The following is a 19,530-nucleotide window of genomic DNA, read 5'->3' as shown; positions in this document are numbered from 1 at the left end:
GCTAGCATTATAGTTGTCGTCATACCATATCCTCTCCAATGTCCGGTGTCATAAATTCTCTGATTGGTGTAAACTGCGAGGGTGTTACACGTGTCAGGGTACCATAAAGAACCAGCCACATAGCTCACCGACACGAAGCAAATTAAAACCACCAAAAGATGGGCAGATGTGGCTGGCGCTTCCGGAGGACGTAGGTGGGCAGAGGGCGTTGGTAGGTTGATGTACAGTCCCCTAGCTAAGCTATTGAATCCGGTATGGATGTGACTGGTTGGTAGCGCTTCTGGATGATAGCCGGCTTTCCCACTCGGTCTCTGAATTCAATTTTTTCGTCGATATCTCGTTCCGCTGCTGCGTGCGCTTCGGGTGGATGTAGGTTCTGTGGAGAATGAATGTAGGGGGTGGCGCTTGTAGAGGGTATATTTCTGTGGGTATGTAGTGGACGGAGCTTCTGGAGAGTGAAACTGATCGGCGTGAGATTGGGAGGTGGATTGATGGTGGGCGACACTTTAGCAAGGGAGATGCGGTGGGCAGGTGGCTAGTGATTCTGGAGAGCTATGACTTCTTAAGGATTCACAGATGCAGGATTCACAGATGCAGAAATAACGCCGGCCTATTCGCCATTTGCCACTGGTACTGCATCTAAGTAAAAACTACATCCGTTTACACTCAGGCTACGGCGAGTTCAAAGCGCTACGTGGTTCGCGAAATAACTAATATAATTGTGACGCCAAGCCTGACTGCCACTGACTTCGCTTGCATCTAAACAGGCACAAATAGCCGCAGTAACCTTTAAACGATTGCTCGGTTTTGTGGCTGAGGGTAAGTGGACTGTGCATTACAAGCCAGGTTAGCGCCTTCGTTTCGAATCCAGTTGCCTAAGCCGGTCTTCGCTGGAGGGTGGTGATCAGGGTAAAGTGGCCATGCTCCCGAGCCCGCAGCTCCGTACATATGTGTATAGTTGTATTTATTTGCTGCCGAATGGGGCATGCGGACTAGACGACAATATGAACACGGGAAACGGGGAAAGTACGATGACTCAATAATGGCACTGAAAAAAAATTATTTCATGTTTATTTCTGTTTGCAAGAGCAGAACAACCTCAGAGAAGCCGACGGCAAGTATTTGGGTTCTACATTTTGTCACAGCACTCGTGTCGCTGTGCGGTTATGCCGTTGCATGTTTTGAAACCAGAGCAGAGATAACCACGTTGTCAGGCCCGGTTCTTGCATAGGATACCATGCCTCAGCGTTAAAGCTTTTGCCTTCCCAGTATTGCTGGAAGATAATACCATGTAATGGAAAATAAATCATAATGCCGAAGTACTGTGTAACCATAAGGCTTTAACTTTTTTTTTATTCTTCTCGTCAAAATTATCTTTTTTGTTGGGTTTGGGGGCGGGTAGCGCTGCACCTAATAAAAAAACAAAAAGAAAACATATATTAAGAAACCTTGTCTGGCATTTGGGGGGAACCCCTTGTCCAGGGCCCCTACGGAGACTGCAACAGTTCTCACCCGGTTCGCCAGGCGTCGCTTGTCGTCCTGGTTTCAGCTTGGACAAAACCTGCTCGCATTGAAATTTTTAACGAGCGCATTTTAATACAGCAGTGCTTTCACTGGCTTTGCTAGCTATCCAAAGAAGGACATTTAACCGCCAAATTTTGTGGAACAATTTTCGTCTGCATCTGTCGCATTCTGAATATAGAGATGTGCGTCATTGAATCAGTCGCAGCGTCCAGGTGAATTTTTCGTCAGCGGTCATGTGTTGCGAGCAATACGGAGGTGGACGATACACACAAGTGCCCAAAGGTTAAACGTATCAGGCGTGCAATGTGCAAATTACACAGCAGTGTCCCCTTTGGGGAGGCTTGTGTAAGCATTAGAGTGACTGGCACAGGCCGAACATCGGATCAATTCCTCGCGTACGCGCACTGGTCCGCACTTTGATTGGCAGTTATTTTGTCTCTCCCCTGTCGCCTACTGCTAAAAGCAGCGTTGGTTTAGTATGGCTTCTGATACGGTAAGTATAGAAATTATGGAGCGAGTCTAACGCATGTGTCTCCTACACTCTGTCAGCAATGCGCGCATCCGTTGCTAAGCATGCCACAATGCCTAGGGCATGCTCTGAGCTCTGTTTAATATTTGAGGCACCTGAACGCCGAAGAGGCAGGATCTCTCTGATGTGTGTGCTGTTGGTGAGGAAGGTGGCTTCTGTGAATGAGTGCACAAATCTGCTGTGCTTTGGTGCGAACTTAGACGGTATCGGGTGTGGGTTGCTTACAAGAACATGTGAACCAGTCTCCAGTTTTCTACCGCCAGAGTGAATGATTGTCAAGAGATCCTGGCTCATGTTACACGTGGCTATGTAGAAATCGGTCTGGGTTTATAGGGTGTGTGTTCATTTTGTGCATCACACTCTGGTTATCATACACCACCTATGCCCGTTAATCCGTAAGGAACAATTCGACGGAAGTACTAAAGAATGCCACATCCGAGGCGAACGATATCGCTTATGCAGGTGGAGTGAGTCCGAAATAAAATGTAACGCATGTTGTCAGTATAAGCGCAGGTGTACAATGAAGGATTTAGTAACACATGTCTTGCCAAGTGCAGCATACACACTGCCGCATATTTGCTTATTTTCTCTAGTTTACAACTCAGACAACGGTTGGACGACCTTGCAAGGTACACAAACTGACGGCGCTTGGGAGGTTTGGAGGCAATAAATTAAAGCATTTAATTACCATCACTTTATCTAACTTTATAAGGCTTAATAAACCACAGGCGCCTGACTCTCCGATCCAGTCCAGTGCATATGGCTCCGCTTAACAGGTTGTTTGCCTGTATCGCTCTTGTATACAACTTCTCCCCTACAACACACCTACACCGGAGCAGTGGGAGGCTGCGCTGTCCAGCTCGAAGCCTGATGAGCAGCTCAAGCTGATCGACAGGGCTCGCAAGACTGCAAAGGCCGCTGGGGCCCTGGACTGAAGGCTCCACCTACGCTGCGAGAAATAACCCTTATACAATAAAGTTTTTCATTCATTCATTCCCCTACAACTATCCCTCATCCTCGAAGTGTACAGACATCAAAAGTGCTGCAATCACGCACCGGGAAGACATGCCAGTGAATGTACATGCTCTCTAGCATTGCGTAGCGTTATCAATAGTTATTTTTTAGAAAAAAGCCCTGGGCAGTGCGTGCGTGCGTGCGTGCGTGCGTGCGTGTGTGTGTGTGTGTGTGTGTGTGTGTGTGTGTGTGTGTGTGTGTGTGTGTGTGTGTGTGTGTGTGTGTGTGTGTGTGTGTGTGTGTGTGTGTGTGTGTGTGTGTGTGTGTGTGTGTGTGTGTGTGTGTGTGTGTGTGTGTGTGTGTGTGTGTGTGTGTGTGTGTGTGTGTGTGTGTGTGTGTGTGTGTGTGTGTGTGTGTGTGTGTGTGTGTGTGTGTGTGTGTGTGTGTGTGTGTGTGAGAGAGAGAGAGAAAGAGAGAACGCGCCACCATTCCTGTTGTGCACCCGCGGGTAAAAATGGTTCTTCCACCTACGAGGCACGCTGTCCACCTCTACCGTCACAATTCAAATACGTAATAGGAACGTGCTTAATGCCAACGCGAACCGTGCAGGTTCGGAAGAAAGTAAACGGAGGACGGTATTGGTTGCCTAATATTTTACCACACGTTACCTAATTGAAACTGGGATTCCGGAGCCCTCCACTATGGCACCTCTTTCTTCCTTTCTTCTTTCACTCCCTCGTTTATCTCTTCCCTCACGGCGCGGTTCAAGTGTCCAACAATGTATGAGACAAATACTGCGCCATTTCCTTCCCCAAAAACCAATTATTATTATTATTAACTGCTATATGTGTAGGTTGGTAACGCACCGCACTGCGCTCTCTGATAGACAAATAATGTTTCTTCATGTCCAATAGGCAAAACGCGATTCCAATTAGAATGAAATAGTTTGTTTTATTTTCGGTACGCACCTGCACCACCAATTCTGTCTGCGCGGATATTGTCACGTGACATTTAATTGTCCCCTGCGCATTTATTAACATGTATATCACTGTAATATTTATAGACACCCATCAGGTCACTCGCCATTGTCTTGCGAATATGCAGAAGCACATTCTGCCTTCATTTGGACCGGCCTAATTGGTATGTCAGCGCAGTGGACACCTGGCAGGAAAGTAATCGGAGACTCGGTGCTCCGCCGAGACACACACCTCTACTTGGAACAGCTGCATCGAGCAAAGATAGAAGAACAGAGCCAGAAGGTCAGAACAGGGGGCCGTCGTTCTCTTTGGAAATGTCGTTTTCTTGTAAAGGCACACGCGTTGACAAAAAGAATAAGTACATCGCACGAAATGAAAGTCGTTGCGATTCTGTTGGAGGTCATGCAGTCTTCTGTTTTTCTTTAGTGTTTGGCGCGTCACATCGCTAGACTGACGTGCAACTCTTGCTTCAGCTTTTTGAGCGTCAAAGCTTAAACAACGCTCTCATATAACGGATGTAGTGAACGTCATCGATGAGGAAACGATGAACAATGAAATTAGCGAAGTAACCAAAACAAGCGGCTGTGTTGCTTAAGGGAAGATTCAGTGGTATTATTTTGGAAGCTAAAGTTGAGTACCGGATTGAGCTTTCTCTCACATGAAACAAATGAGAGAGCTTGTACGTAATAAATAAAGTAACGTGCAGGAAAAGCACGACCTATTGTTATAATGTGCATGCCAACAAGCTTTTCTCGCGCCCGGCTGTGTGGGTCGTTCTGCGTCACCAGTGCAGCCCACCTCCGAGATAATGACTCTAGCGATTAGAAGTCCTTGGTTTGCAGCAAGCGCCCTGTTACTTGGCCCGATGTGAAACTGTAATTTTAACCAAGAACTCATGTCTCTTGGAACCTTCATTCGTGCCCTCATTTAAAGTGGGGCCATAAAATTTCGGTGAGCAAGAAACAATGACTAAACGCTTAATATTCCTTCGGTCTTTTACTAAAATGACTACGTACCTTCAACAAACCTCAGGTTCTATAATGCAAAAAAACAGTGCGAACAAACGGGGACTAGACGAAGAATACACAGGAACAAGCGCTGACTCTCAACTAAAGTTTAATCACAGGAAGCACACTTTTTCGGCTCCGAATAAGCTCAGTAAAATTTTTTCAGCAGTAGAAAATAAGTCCCGCTACCCCAAGAAATCTGTAGCGTCCTGTGGTGTTAAGCACGCTAAAAGTTTTGTGCCGTGCTCCAAAGGGGTAGTCTATAAAATCCCCCTATCCTGTGGTCAGATATACATTGGGCAAACGGGACGTTGTATTAACACACGACTCGGAGAACATCTGAATTCATTAGAATCTAATCGCTCCACTAATCTAGTTGATCATTGCCGAGAGTGTCAATCATGTTTTCCGTCCTTGCATTTTACTGACATTTTGTACAAACACCCCGACCAGTTGACCAGGGAAATTATCGAGGCGTATAACATGACAAAGAAACCAAGATTATGTGTCAGCCAACCATCCCTGCTCCTGCGTGACTGTGAGGTTGCATATCTGGACATCACATAGTAACACATGCGTTCTGATTTTGTGTTTTTTTCGTTTTCTGTTTCCTTTTATAAGTGTGCTTCCTGTGATTAAACTTTAGTTGAGAGTCAGCGCTTGTTCCTGTGTATTCTTCGTCTAGTCCCCGTTTGTTCGCGCTGTTTTTTTGCATTATGTATCACCAACTCGCCCGCTTATCTATCCTCAGGTTCTAGCAGTCGACTGAAGAGCCACTGCTGCTGCTCAGTCCACTGCTCACAAAGTTTCTGCCACCCTGCGGGCCCGCACGATCTACGAGCTCTGTTTTCTAAGCAACCAATAGGGCACCGACCAAAAGTTGGAAAGTCTCGTAATTTAATGTCTTTTTTGACAGTGACTGCGAATTCACCAAACGTCCTGGATGCTTGTCTTAACCGGATCAATCAAACGAGTCTATGTGCCAACCTTTCTCCAAGCAGTCTCGGGCGTAACAATCCACTTGCGTGAGGCTCGGAAACCCATCTGCCGGGCTACAAGCGCCGACGAGGCGGGCTCAATGGCATGAACGAATCGAAAAAGCGCTTTCGTGGTTTCTGACCGCGGTTGATGGTGACAGGGTACTAAGAACGGCAGAATGAAGAGTAAGGACTAAGAAGATATACGTCGCCGAACGCAGAAGTATAAATGGTAGAAGCGACATATTCCAGTGGATTCCTCCCGCACTGCCAGACGAGAGCGAACAAACACTGACCACTGTCAAAAGTCATTGATTGAGGTCGCCGTGAACTCGACGTCATAGGGCGCACGCGTAAAGAACCCGTCACTCTGGCGCACTGAATTTTGCATTAGGGTGATGATCCGAAATTCGCGGTTTTGGTCCTGGCGCGGTGGCTATATTTCGATGGAGATGATATAAACGATGGCCATTTCCTGTAAAATTTTATAGCACGCTAAACAAACCCAGGTGTTCTACATAAATCCTCAACCTCCCATTACAGTGCCCCTCACTGTCCGTATGTCGCATCGCATCGGGAATTTAAACACCACATTTTTCTTTCACATGCATAATTTTTCGAGAGTTTATCTATAGGAACTGTGCAGCAACCATACTCATCCGCAGGAAAAGTAATGATATCTCATTAGAGAAGCTTGTGAGGAAGGGAAGCAAAATCTTTAAACCATTATTCATAGCATGTTCAGAGGAGGTATTCACAGAGTTCGACAGCGAAGACCTGAAGGTAAACGTTATTGGTCACTTTTATGCCCAACTTCGTAGTCTTTAATTTGTTAATGACCTCGTCCTGCTAGGTAACACAGGCTAGGAGTTGCAGAGGATGATCCAGGCCGGAAAGAGACGGCAAAAGTTACGTATAAAAAATTAATATGAAGAAAATTCTAGTTATGTAACGCAGTTTCTAAAAGGAATAAATGCCTAGGCGTGTCAAAAAACACTGGAAAGAGTAAGCGAATACATCCATTTAGGTCAGAGAGTGACTACAGCTTCGGATCACGAGATCAAAACAGATAGCAGCATAAGGATGTAAGTGAGCGCATCAGGTCCTAAGTAGCAACTTACCAACATCCGTGAACAGGAATGTAAATGGTTGCATCCGGCAGAAATTCACCTGCGCAGGTGAAACGTGGAGGGTATGTATAAAGCTTGAGAGTAAAATAAGAACAGCCAAGCACCGTACGCAAAGGAAAATAATAGGCGTCACGTCAAGGAACAGGAAGAGAACAGAGTCTATCGGGGAGCAAGCGGGTGTTAATAACTTCTTATTTGAAAGCAAAAAAAAAACGGAAAAGCGCCTGGTGATTGGGAGAACACATTTTATAAAAGAGACAGTCCATGGCGCCTTATGGTAACAGAGCGTATTCCAAGAACAGGCAAAACGTAGCTGAGGAGTCACGTACGAGGAGGCGAATAGGAAGTTTGGTGGGACATGATTCCCGCTGCTGCCTGGCCAGTTAGAGGTCAATGGGAGAAGCTTCTGTCTGGCATGGATGTAAATATGTGGCTGATCATGACGCCGCTGACAACGTATTCGAAGAAATTTCTGTTTGCAAAAACCGCCCTGACATCTGAACCGCTATCTTCGGAATCAGGAGTGCTGTTGTTCACTAAGGTCGCGTGATAACATTATATCATACAAAAGATGTTTCAAGTAAGTTTATTGGCACGCGCCAGGAAAGCAGAGACGAGAGGCGTGGGGCTTGGAGTCTCGGTGCCAACTGGTTATATTCTTAGTGCGCCAGCCGGCTGGCTACGGTCGACTGCGGTCGGCTATGTTCCGCGCTGGCAGCATCGCGGTTTATCCGCGGCATATTTGCGTTTACCACACCACACCACTCCCCACCCCTAGTGAGAACACGAACGGAACCAACACGACAAAACACTCGTGCGATCAGAGGTTGAGGCGGTTGGGCGCATTTAGACGTTGCCACTGCGCGTGTGGTAGGCGCGAGTATCAGGCGTGGGTGCATTTTCTGCCCTGGTGGACACCGCTGCCCTGGGACGCGGCAGTTTTGTGTGGTTTCCAGGCGACGGGCTGGAATTGGGTGATAATAATAATAATTGGTTTTGAGGAAAGCAGATGGCGCAGTATCTGTCTCAAATCTCGTTGGACACCTGAACCGCGCCGTAAGGGAAGGGATAAAGGAGGGAGTGAAAGAAGAAAGGAAGAGGTGCCGTAGTGGAGGGCTCCGAAATAATTTCGACCACCTGGGGATCTTTAACGTGCACCGACATCGCACAGCACACGGGCGCCTTAGCGTTTTGCCTCCATAAAAACGCAGCCGCCGCGGTCGGGTTCGAACCCGGGAACTCCGGATCAGTAGCCGAGCGCCCTAACCACTGAGCCACCGCGGCGGGTAGGAAGTGGGTGTCATGGATTGCGTTTCCATGTACGCAGGTTTAAGTCTGTCCAACGAGAAAACTTCCCGCCGCCCCCGAATTTCGATAGTGAATGTCTTCCGCCCACGACGGAGAACCTTGAATGGCCCATCGAACGGTGCTTGTAGTGGTCGTCGTACAGCGTCGTTCCGCAGAAAGACGTGACTACATGGCTCAAGTTCGTTGCGGACGTGTGTCCTCTCTGTGGGCTGTCGCGGAGGTGTAGCTCGGAGCCTGTTTATGATGTCACGAAGGCGAGATGCGTAGTCGCTGGCGAAATGCGAGCTTGCTATTGGCCAGATGCAAAGAAATCACCAGGCAGACGTAGCGTCGTGCCGTAGACAAGTTCCGCAGCGCTGCAGCTGATATCTGCCTTGCACGCTGTGCGTATGCCCAAGACCACGATAGGCAATGCTTCCACCCAAGAGTCATGTTCACTTGCCATGAGTGCTGATTTCAGCTGCCGGTGAAACGTCTCGACCATTTTATTGCTCATCGGGTGGTAGGCCGTAGTCCTGATGCGCGAGGCGCCGATGAGTTTCGTCAGACTGGCGAACAACGCCGACTCAAACTGTCTTCCTCTCTCCGTTGTAATGGAGGAAGGCGCACCAAAACGACATAGCCAAAGGTTGACTAAAGCGCGAGTGAAAGCTTCTGCCCACCGCGTGAAACGGTCGACCAAAGTGAGCAAGTACGTTTGGCCCTGGCAAGGTGTCAATGGTCCGACTATGTCCATATGGATGTCGTCGAATCGAGCATCTGGTCCTGGCAAACTTTCCAACGGTGTCACCGTGTGACGCTGAACCTTGGACCGTTGACACGCAAGAGACTGGCGAGTCCACTGTCGGGAATCGCGGTTGATGCCAGGGCATACGAAACGTGCCGTGAGCAGCTTCTGAATCGCCTGGATTCCTGGGTGTGAAAGCTCGTGTAACGAAGCGTATCCCTCACGACGGAGGCAAGCAGGCACGAATGGTCGAGGGCTACTTGTAGATGTATCGCAACAAATGTCTTCTGCTCCGGGCAAAGGAAACCGCTGCAGGATGAGTGACGTCATTTTCCCTGCAAACGGCGCTGTTCGTCATCGTCGCGTTGAGCTGCCGCCACTTTTGCGAGGTCTATTCCCGTGTGAGTGATGGCATTTACTAGACTGCGCGACAGAGCATCGGCGACAGCGTTGTCTACTCCCTTTATGTGGCGAATGTCCGTGGTGAATTCCGAAATGTAGGACATCTGCCGCAGCTCGCGGGCTGTGTGCGTGCCGCCATCAGATTTGAGGGAGCGTAAGGCGTAGGTGAGAGGCTTGTGATCAGTCATTACACAGAATTCCGGCCCTTCTAAGTAATGACGAAAGTGCCGGATTGTTGCGCAGATGGCCAACAGCTCACGTCCGAAAATTCTTTGTGCGCCCCCCCTCTCGGCAGCCGGCTGGCTACGGTCGACTGCGGTCGGCCATGTTCCGCGCTGGCAGCACCGCAGCTTATCCGCGGCATATTTGCGTTAACCACAAGTTAGGTCTAGTCACATTGGAACAATCAGTGAAATTTAAGCACGCTATCACATTAAGTTTAGCTCGACGTTCAACCACTTATATAGTCATGCAGCCCCAGTAAGACATTTGTAGAGCTTCCAGTGGCCTGGATATGGTATTCGAGCTTCTGGCCCAACAATCTTTTTATGAACTTCGGCTTCCTTGTTAGTCTGTTTTCGGCAAATAACCGCCGAAAGTTTGTATCTTAGTACTCAATTAACGTCGTACCTCGAGAGTCAAGATCGTGGTGGAAACGGTGTGTTATAACCTTAGCTTTAATAGCCTCGCGTACTCATATTTTTTCACGGTCGTTCCGTTCCATACGCAGTAAAAGGCAGTACTGCCCTTGGATTTCCCATTGGGCAAAATGTGATTATTTTAGCTTGAAGATATTTAATGCAGCTCAGGAAACTCATTTTCCATGCAGTAATACGAAATCTTGGCATTCAAATTTAATTACTCTCCTTGGAGATCAATATATTTGAAAAGGCATGTGTTAATTTTACGTGATAACCATGCTCACATATGTTATTTATGTCAACTCAGCGTGCACCCCATTCTAACGAAAGCAAATGTGTTGTTCATGCTTTGTGCAGTCAATCAGTACAAGTGCGCCACATGTGATAGTAATGCTCATAGCCAGGCTATAACAAGCACGACAAAGGGTTAGGGTTATCAAACATAATGTACATTTAACACTCGAGCAGGAAGTGTCAATGCACCGACACAGACACGTGCCTAGTGATAACTTTATTTTTTCTTCATTTATAGAAGCTTGTTTCTTCACCCGATAACACTTGTTATTTTAGGGTCACTGTTTCGAAGACTTCACTTTTTCAAGGGCACTCATCACTTTTATATTTTTAAAATACTACTTATCTAAACACACCTCTGAACTTCGATGTGTTATAAGCAAAGATGAAGGTCGGTTTAAATTGTAAGAAGTTCTTTACTTGGGAAAGTCACATTGTCAGCGTATTTGAAGACTCTGGTATTTATAAAACAATGCAGTCTAAATGTCAGAGGAGACGTTCACGTGAACATATATTTCATAATCACTGCCAAACTTAGATCTAAGCAAAGATCATAACCGCAAGAAAGCAGAATATGGTTGGCTCATGTCGAGTCTGTCGCTCTCTTTTGACAATTGCAGTGACCTATGATATAAAATGTGAGATACAGATCATTTATCAAATTTTCTATACCCAGCTACGAAACGACCGTCAGATTTCGTCTTTACAGCAACAGTCATTCGCCTTGCTAAGGGTACGTGTGCTTAACGAGCTTAGTGTACAGATGTCCACAAAAGTTCTCGGAACACTAAAATCACAAAAATAAACTTTATTTCCTGGTTTGACAGAGTCGCAGCCAGGAATAGAGTGGTGCATCGCGCAGGCCGCGCTGGAAAGCTGAAATAACACCCTTGAGGTTGTGGCTACAAACTTATTCACGCGCAGAAGTTATCTTTGTTGTTATTTTCGAGCTGCGAAAACTTTTGTGAGCACCGGCACAGCGCACGTTTTGAGATTTCTAATGCCTTTATTACCTTTGAAATACCCCATCAATACTATTTATTCACTCAGGACCATGTTTTAGCCGCAGATATTTGGCTCGTTACGACACCACGTAGAGCATTGTCCAAAATATCCGTATCAAGGGGCCTACTTCTAAGCCTTCCCGTAAAAGTATTTATGGCTACAATCCGGTCACCATCAAAGGATCTAGACCACTGCTGATGCAAAAGAGACTATGCTGCATCAGCTAGAAGGAAACCTTATGAGCTGTTTACTTCTGAGAAGGGCTGCACATGGCCACATGTTGACACTTTGTTTCTAGCCGTGAGTGACGTGAGGCTATGTACGCGGTCAAGAGAACCTTGGAGGTTGATTCGACGCAGAGTGCTTCAGTCTTTACGTCCTTCAGCGCTGGGAGCCGATGACTGTAAGAGCTGATTTTCGTAGACTCAACCTCGAGCTTATCTCAGGGTGGTAATAATAATAATAATAACAATTGGTTTTGGGGGAAAGGAAATGGCGCAGTATCTGTCTCATATGTCGTTGGACACCTGAACTGCGCCGTAAGGGAAGGGATAAAGGAGGAAGTGAAAGAAAGGAAGAATGAGGTGCCGTATTGGAGGGCTCCGGAATAATTTCGACCACCTGGGGATCTTTAACGTGCACTGACATCGCACAGCACACGGGCACCTTAGCGTTTTTCCTCCATAAAAGGGCACCTTCGCGTTTTTACTCCATAAAAACGCAGGGTGGTAACCGGTAGTTGCCTTTTTGTGTCCATCTCTTCATCTTTCATTTTCCGATCTTTTTTTCTGACATATTTCCTGTCCTCGCCTTTATTTTTGCTTCCCTTCCTAACGACAAGGAGGAATGCTTGTGTGAAGTAAGTAACCTATGTTACGCCATATTTTGTTATATCAGTGGTGTAGAGCTGACATGGAGAGGATTTTTAAAGGTTGCTGTGCGCGTAAAAAATGGGTTTTTGGGGAAAGGAAATGGCGCAGTACCTGTCTCACATCTCGGCGGACACCTGAACCGCGTCCTAAAGGAAGGCATAAAGGAGGGACTGATAGAGGAAAGGAAGAAAGAGGCGCCGTAGTGGAGGGCTCCGGAATATTTTGGACCACATAGGCATCTTTAACGTGCCCTGACATCGCACAGCATACGGGCGCCGTTGCGTTCCGCCACAATTAAAACACTGCCACCGCAGTCGGGTTTAAACCCTAGTGCTCTAAATCAGTACACAAGCGCGTTAAACACTGAACCACCGCAGCGGGTCCTGCTCGCGTACCATCGTTAGGCTCCACAGTGAGTGGCTGGCTCTACTGCCGAGGAAGAAACGCATTTAATTGTTTCGATTTTCAAGTGCTATGATTGTCTTCGCAAAAGGGAGCGGTATGATGCAAGTGGACAGTTTGTTCTAGAATTGAAAGAAAGATTTCACGCTTCTCGTGTTACACACAGCCAAATTTTCAAGAAACCGGCCGGAGTAATATCCTAGCTTATTGATGCAAAATGCATGATGAACGCTTTGCGTCCAAGCGACAACTTAACGAAAATGGTGCGATGCCCTCCTCCTGAAAATTCGTGATAAGGCTCAGCGCTCGAAACTCCCAAACCATGAGTCGTTCAGAGACGTCCCCATCTCCTTTAATTCCGAGACTATTATGCAGAGTCGCCGAAGTAATTTCTATAAATGACAATGTACATCTTGCAGATAAAAAATGCCAGGGAGAGTCAACGTACTCGTCATCAAACTTAACTGAATCAACACTGTGAAAAGATTAAAAAAGGACATGGTTTTTCTTTCACCACCGAGACAATGTTGAACCAAAGTGGGCTCCGGGAAAATTCGCGTACTTCTCTACGTTCCAAACCCCTGGTTGTAGTGTTTGAAATCCCAAAGATTACACTGAGAAATGTGCCTCATGCGATCACTCATAAGAAGACTGCGTCGGTGCGTCATACAGTGCACACTGTTCCTGGAAACACCCAGCTTTCTTCATGTTGTTCTCTTTCTGGAAAATAGAAAGAGGCGGCTTTATTGCAGGCCAAGGAAAACACGTACTTTAAACAAGTGCGAAGACTGTCCTCAAGCAATCGCAGCGCATTCATTCTAAACGCATTCTCCCTCATTCCCAAAACGACATTCACAGATGTATTGCGAAGGGCCGTGCACCACATCGGCCTACGGTGCCTGTCGAATATAGGGTTAACGAGTCCACAGAATGGGCGTCCACGCTCCTGGCGGAAGCAGCGAGGTCTGCTGCTCCACGTCCGAAAAATGTCCCAGCTTTTCTTAAGTCGGCATCCCACAAGGCATGTCCACATCGGAGGAGGCATAATGTATGCACAGCCGCGGCTGCTCTTCGCGGCTCCAGCGCCTCCAGAAAGACAATGAATGCAACCCCTGGTACGTCCACGTCTTTGACGCTTTGGGGACCGCGGAGCTTTATCCGGCATGGAGAGAAGGGTAGAGTCCGAACAAAGAGCCCCTCTGAATTAGTGAATACTTTTTTTAAGCATAAATAAAGTTAAAACGCGTAATAACAGACCGAACTTTAGGGGTCGACAAAACAACTAATCTCACATTGCAGACATACAAGACTGTATGGTATTCGTGGCGTATTGTGTCGAGGACAAAAACTTATGGCCACAATGTGGGGATATCTTGAAGCGTTGAAAAAATCTTGCCTTGTGACAGGATGCATGAGAGAGAGAGGGAGAAAAAAAACTTTATTTGGGTGCCCTTGAAAGCATCAGAGAAGAACTTCAGGAGGGGTGTCAGTTATTGCACAAAGGGGGATACGTGCTCAAGAAGAACAACTTAAGACTTGATTTGAAGCTGTTCAGTTCAGCGTAGTGAGTTTGAAGACAATAACAATATGTTCTAGGTGCCCCCCAGCACACCTGATATTAACAGTGGGATATTGAGAAGACATTTTTAAAGAATTTCCAGCGTGATATCTGGGAGTTGGGGATGTTAATTCTTACTGCCCTCTTTCGAGATTGAGCAAACTGACACTAGGCCACAAAGAACTGAAATTTCATTCCAAAAAACATGCTCATTGAATACAGGAAAGGGCAAGTGTTGCTTCCGCGATCGAGAAAAAGATATGCCTTGATTCAGCTTTCAATTTACCTGTAATTAATCGGCTAACGCCATCAATGCCTACCACTGGAACAAAGCAGCAGTTCTGAAAACTTTGTCTGGCTGACTGATCCTTATTTGGAATAAATTTTGTGCATAAACAAGGTGGCTGAATAATTTAGCACATCGATAGCCTCTGACGCAGCACTAGCTATCCTTCAGCACTCACGACTTCTACGAAAAAAACATAATAAGAACATGCATATGAATTCTGAAGAAGTGCAAAAAGAAACCGTTGAGTCGTTTTCTGAAGACCTCGTATCATAGCGCCTGTAGGAATTTATTTTAAATAAAGTCGAGCTCAAGTGCGTCATTTCCACAGATATGCTCAGAAAATTTCATCGAAAAATACATGTTGCTAACCAAGAGTTCAGTTGCCTGAAGAACCAATAGTTCAGTTACCTGAATGATATTGTAGGGGCAGGTTCGTAAATTTAACGCGAACTGTTCTGCACACGCGGTACTGAAACACATATAGATGCACCTGTCACGTGCTCTCTGCCCACTCGCGGTTTCTGGACAGGCGCTGCGATAGGACCACCCGTCTGGTAACGTGTCTATTGGTTGCGTATCCTGCGCTCTCGCAGCAATGCGTGTATCAGTTGCTAAGCGTGCCGCGATGCATATGAGATGCCCCGTGCTCTATTTAATATTTGACGCACCTTAACGTTGAAGAGATGGGATCTCTCTTATGCGTCTGCTATCAGTGATGCAGGTGGTTTCTCTGTGTGGGTAGACAAAAATGCTGCGCATCCGTGCGCACTGAGGAGTGATCGTGTGCGGGTTGCATACGGCTACATGTGAACCTTTCTACAGCTTTCCACCGCCAGACTGGCTGCTCTTCAAGTGAGCCTGACTCAAGTTACATGTGGCTGCGTAGAAATTGGCCCGCGGTTTAGGGGTTTTGTCCATATTGTGTATACCACTCTGGCTATCATATGCAAGCCATAGTCGGTATATTCGCTCAAGAAAAAAATCAACGGAGTTGCTAAAGATGCCACATTGTAGGCGAAGAAAATTTTTTATTGAAGCAAAGTGACACCGAAAATTCCTCCTAGGCAATCCTCAGTGGATCTTTTGAATGCGTTAGCAGCCAGATGATTGTTATATCCGAGATTGACTAAATAATCTTTTTTTGATATACCAGGTGGTACACCTAGGTTAGTTACATCTCAGGTCAACACACTAAGTTCGCTACATCCGATATCCAGACAGGAAAGTTCGTTATGTCCGACGTGGCATGCTTAGGTTCGGCATATTCGAGGTTAACATGACAGTTATCCTCGCGGTTAACACTTCAAAGTTCGTTACGTCCGTGGTAAACTCAAGAAAGGTCGCCATATCCGAGATGGCATGCTAAGGTTGGTTGTATCCAAGGTATTATGCTATGTTCGTCAATAGTTCAGTGGGCTGGTTGCCGCCTGCTGTTAGCTACTTAGAGAAGGCGGTCGCAATTTCCGCTTCCGCAGAACCTTGTAATGCTAACCCATTATAGAAATGTCGCTTCGTGAAATATATAGCTTGGCTGGTCAGTAAAGAAAGCATACACGCACAATAAATGCGTTTAAGTTCAGCGTGTGCCGAAATCCTGTCAGGCCGGGAGCATACAGTTGAAAAATAGGAGATGCCGACCAGCTAAAAAAGGTTCGTTTTTGACGCTTAGGCTTCCACGCAAAATCTTTTATCACAAGCCTTGACCACACGGAAGCCTTGAACAAGGCTTCCGTGTGGAACCCGAAACATCAAGAACGAACTTTTTTTTCACTGGTCGGCGTCTCTTATTTTCTAATAAACGCGTTTCTAACACATATCTCCGCAAATGCAGCAGCTACAACCCGCCACGGTGGCTCAGTGGTTAAGAAGCTCGTCTACTGAGTCGGAGTATCTGGGTTTGGAACCCGGCCGTGGCGTCCGCGTTTCGAAGGAAGCGATATGCAATGGCGCCCGTGTACTGTGCGATGTCGGTGTACATTAAACCTCCCCAGGTAGTCGAAATTATTCCGCAACCCTCCACTGCGGCACCTCTGTCTTCCTTTCTTCTTTCACTCCTTCCTTTATTACTTCCCTTATTGCGTGGTACGGGGGTCGACTGAGAAATGTGAGACAGTTTCTGCGTCATTTCCTTTCCTCAAAATCAATTTTCATTTTCATTTAAGATACACTGTCGCATATCTGCGCATTTTTCACGCGTTTAAAACTCAGACCGCCTTTCGACAACCTTGATAGAGTCATCACCTGACGGCGGTTTTGAGTCATGGAGGAAGTCAATAATAGATTTTTCTGTAATTTGCCACCACTGCGAATTGCGAATCGGGAGAATTAATAAGGCGCAATAAATTACCGCCACCTGACTTTCACTTCCAGGGCTGTGCATGCGACTCCGCTTAACAGTCTGTTGCTGCCGGTATCGCTCTTGTTCATAACTTCCGCCTTATACCATCCCTCCTTCCTCCACGCGTGCAGGTATCACGCCATACTACAACGGCGCACCGGGAGGACACGACAATGACTAAATAGATTTTACGGGGTTTAGCGCTCTTTACAGAGTTGTATTCTGCTGATGGCGAAAGTGCTGGTCAGTGTGTGCGTGTGTGTGCTCCACCTTCCGGAAGCATCCGAAGGTGCAGACTCCGGAAAAAATGCATCTCCCACCTACGAGGAGCCCTTGCAAACCACCCACCCACCCACATTCACCCTGGAGAAGCCAATCGATAATCAGTTTCAAAGATGTCGAGGCAAGGCTATAAATGTGAAAGCGAAATGTAAAACCAACACTGCTAACGCAGATTTCTCGCATGACATTGCGTGATCGCCTGTGAATTTTTAACTCATAAATTGCTTTAATTCTGAAGGACACTGCATGAAGTCACGTGGCAATTTCATTTAGATACGCAGAAAGACGTCCTGTGTTTTATTCGGGCAGGGTGAGTTGCTGTGTGAGCTCCACCGAGGCATACGTCAGTATTTTAAACATCTATAACCCGCTAAAACGAAACAATAGTGGAAAGGTCAGAACACACTACAAAGTGAAAATGTTTTCTTGGTAACGTCACATGCGTTGCCAATACCCTAAGTACGTCACATGAAATGAAAGCCGTGGTGATTCTTTTGAACAGCAGGTATCATGCAGTCTTTTGTTTCTCTTTAGTGTTCGGCGCGTCGCATAGCTAGGCTGACGTGGAAACCTAATATCAGCTTTGTGATCGTCAAAACTTAAGCAGCCCTCTGCTCTAAGGAATTTCGCTGAACGCTATCAGTCAGAAAACAATGAACAATGAAGTGAGTGGCGCCGCCAGTGCAAGCTGCTTTAATGATTCAGTTCATATTCAGAGCTGGTATATTTGAACCCACAGTCGAACACCATATTGAGCTCGCTGGCACATGAAGGAAAGTTTTGGGATGAACATAACTCCTTAATTGTTAAAATATACATGGCAACAAGCTTGTTCTAGCACCGAGCTGTGTAGCTGGTTTAGGTTGCTAGCCCACCATACCTCTGGAGATTGATAGGGACTACCTTCTTCACGTCTCCAGCGGTTAGGAGCCCTGCGGCAGGTGTGCGAGACCCATTACGGGCCCAGTGTCAATGCGTATTGTTGTGACCAAGAACTCACCTCTTGTGGAACCTTCATTCGTGCCCTCATTTAACGTGTGGTCTTAACGTTTCAGGGGGCAACACATGCTGACTGAACATTGTAAAGTTTTCTCTTTTCTAGAATGACCAAGCGGCTATAAGAAAGCGAAGAATTGAGTAGGTTGACTGAATAGCCAATGCGCCCCGTACTCAAAGTAACCAGTACTGCATCGACTAGTTCAAGGTGAAAAGTCAGTAGCTTGAATGAGGAGCAAGTGATAAGAAGAAGATATTTCATACGATTGTGTCGAAATGCCCTATGCAGGACTTTAGTGTAATTCGGCGCCATGTTTTACAGTTACTGCGAATTCACCAGATTTCCTGGATGCTTGTCTTTACCGGATCATTCGAACCAGCCCATATGCCAAACAATCTCAACGCAGGCTCACGCGTAACAATTCGCTTCCATGATGCTCAGAAAGCTGTCTTCCGGGCTATGAGCGCCGTGGAGGTGAGGCCAGGGCGATGTACGGAGTCAAAAAGCGCTTTCGGGATTTCTGGCCGTGGATGATTTCTGGAAGCTACTAGGAACAGAAGATTCCACAGCATTAACTAAGATTATATACCTTTACCGTAAGGCTGTGTGTCACAGCTTACTAGGGACGAGAGATGGTCGAATGAAACCTTAAAAGAAGTGGTCACCACACGCACCACCAGAGACGACAGCGACAAACGGTGACCTCTGTCGGGAATGATCGGTTGATTTCGCCATGAACTCAACTTCGTAGGACGCATTTATAAACCAACCACCGTGGTGGCTGATGGATTTGGCTTTGAGCTGCTGATCCCAAGGTCGCGGGTACGATCGCGGCGCTGCCATATTTGGATGGAGGAAAATACAAAGATGCCACTGTGCTGTGCAATGTCTTTGCACTTGAAAGAACTGCAGTTCTCAATTATTCCGGGGCCCTCCACTAAATTTTCCCTCACCGCAAATGTGTCGCATCGCTACCCTAAACCCAAAGATTTAACAATTAACACTTGAACATTACCGTAGTTTCCTGTAAACTAATTTTAAAACCCCCAGTACTGCTGTACCTAACTCGTCGATCATGTTTCTCAGTTAATCTCCTGAGTGATTTAGTGAGGCAGTATCTATAAGAAGTGCGCAGGGACCATAGTCAATCAAATAAAAAGTGATATCTCAAACAAGAAGCCTGTAAAGCGGGAAAACAAAATGCTTCCGCTATAATTCAGAGAGTCTTTACAGGAGGCATTCACAGAAGTGTACTGCGAATATTTGGCTATAGAAGTTCACGGTCACTTTTATCACCAAATTTGTTATCTCTGATTT

Source organism: Amblyomma americanum, chromosome 2 (assembly GCF_052857255.1).
Source record: "Amblyomma americanum isolate KBUSLIRL-KWMA chromosome 2, ASM5285725v1, whole genome shotgun sequence".
NCBI lineage: Eukaryota > Metazoa > Arthropoda > Arachnida > Ixodida > Ixodidae > Amblyomma > Amblyomma americanum.
This window is presented reverse-complemented; position numbering follows the sequence as displayed.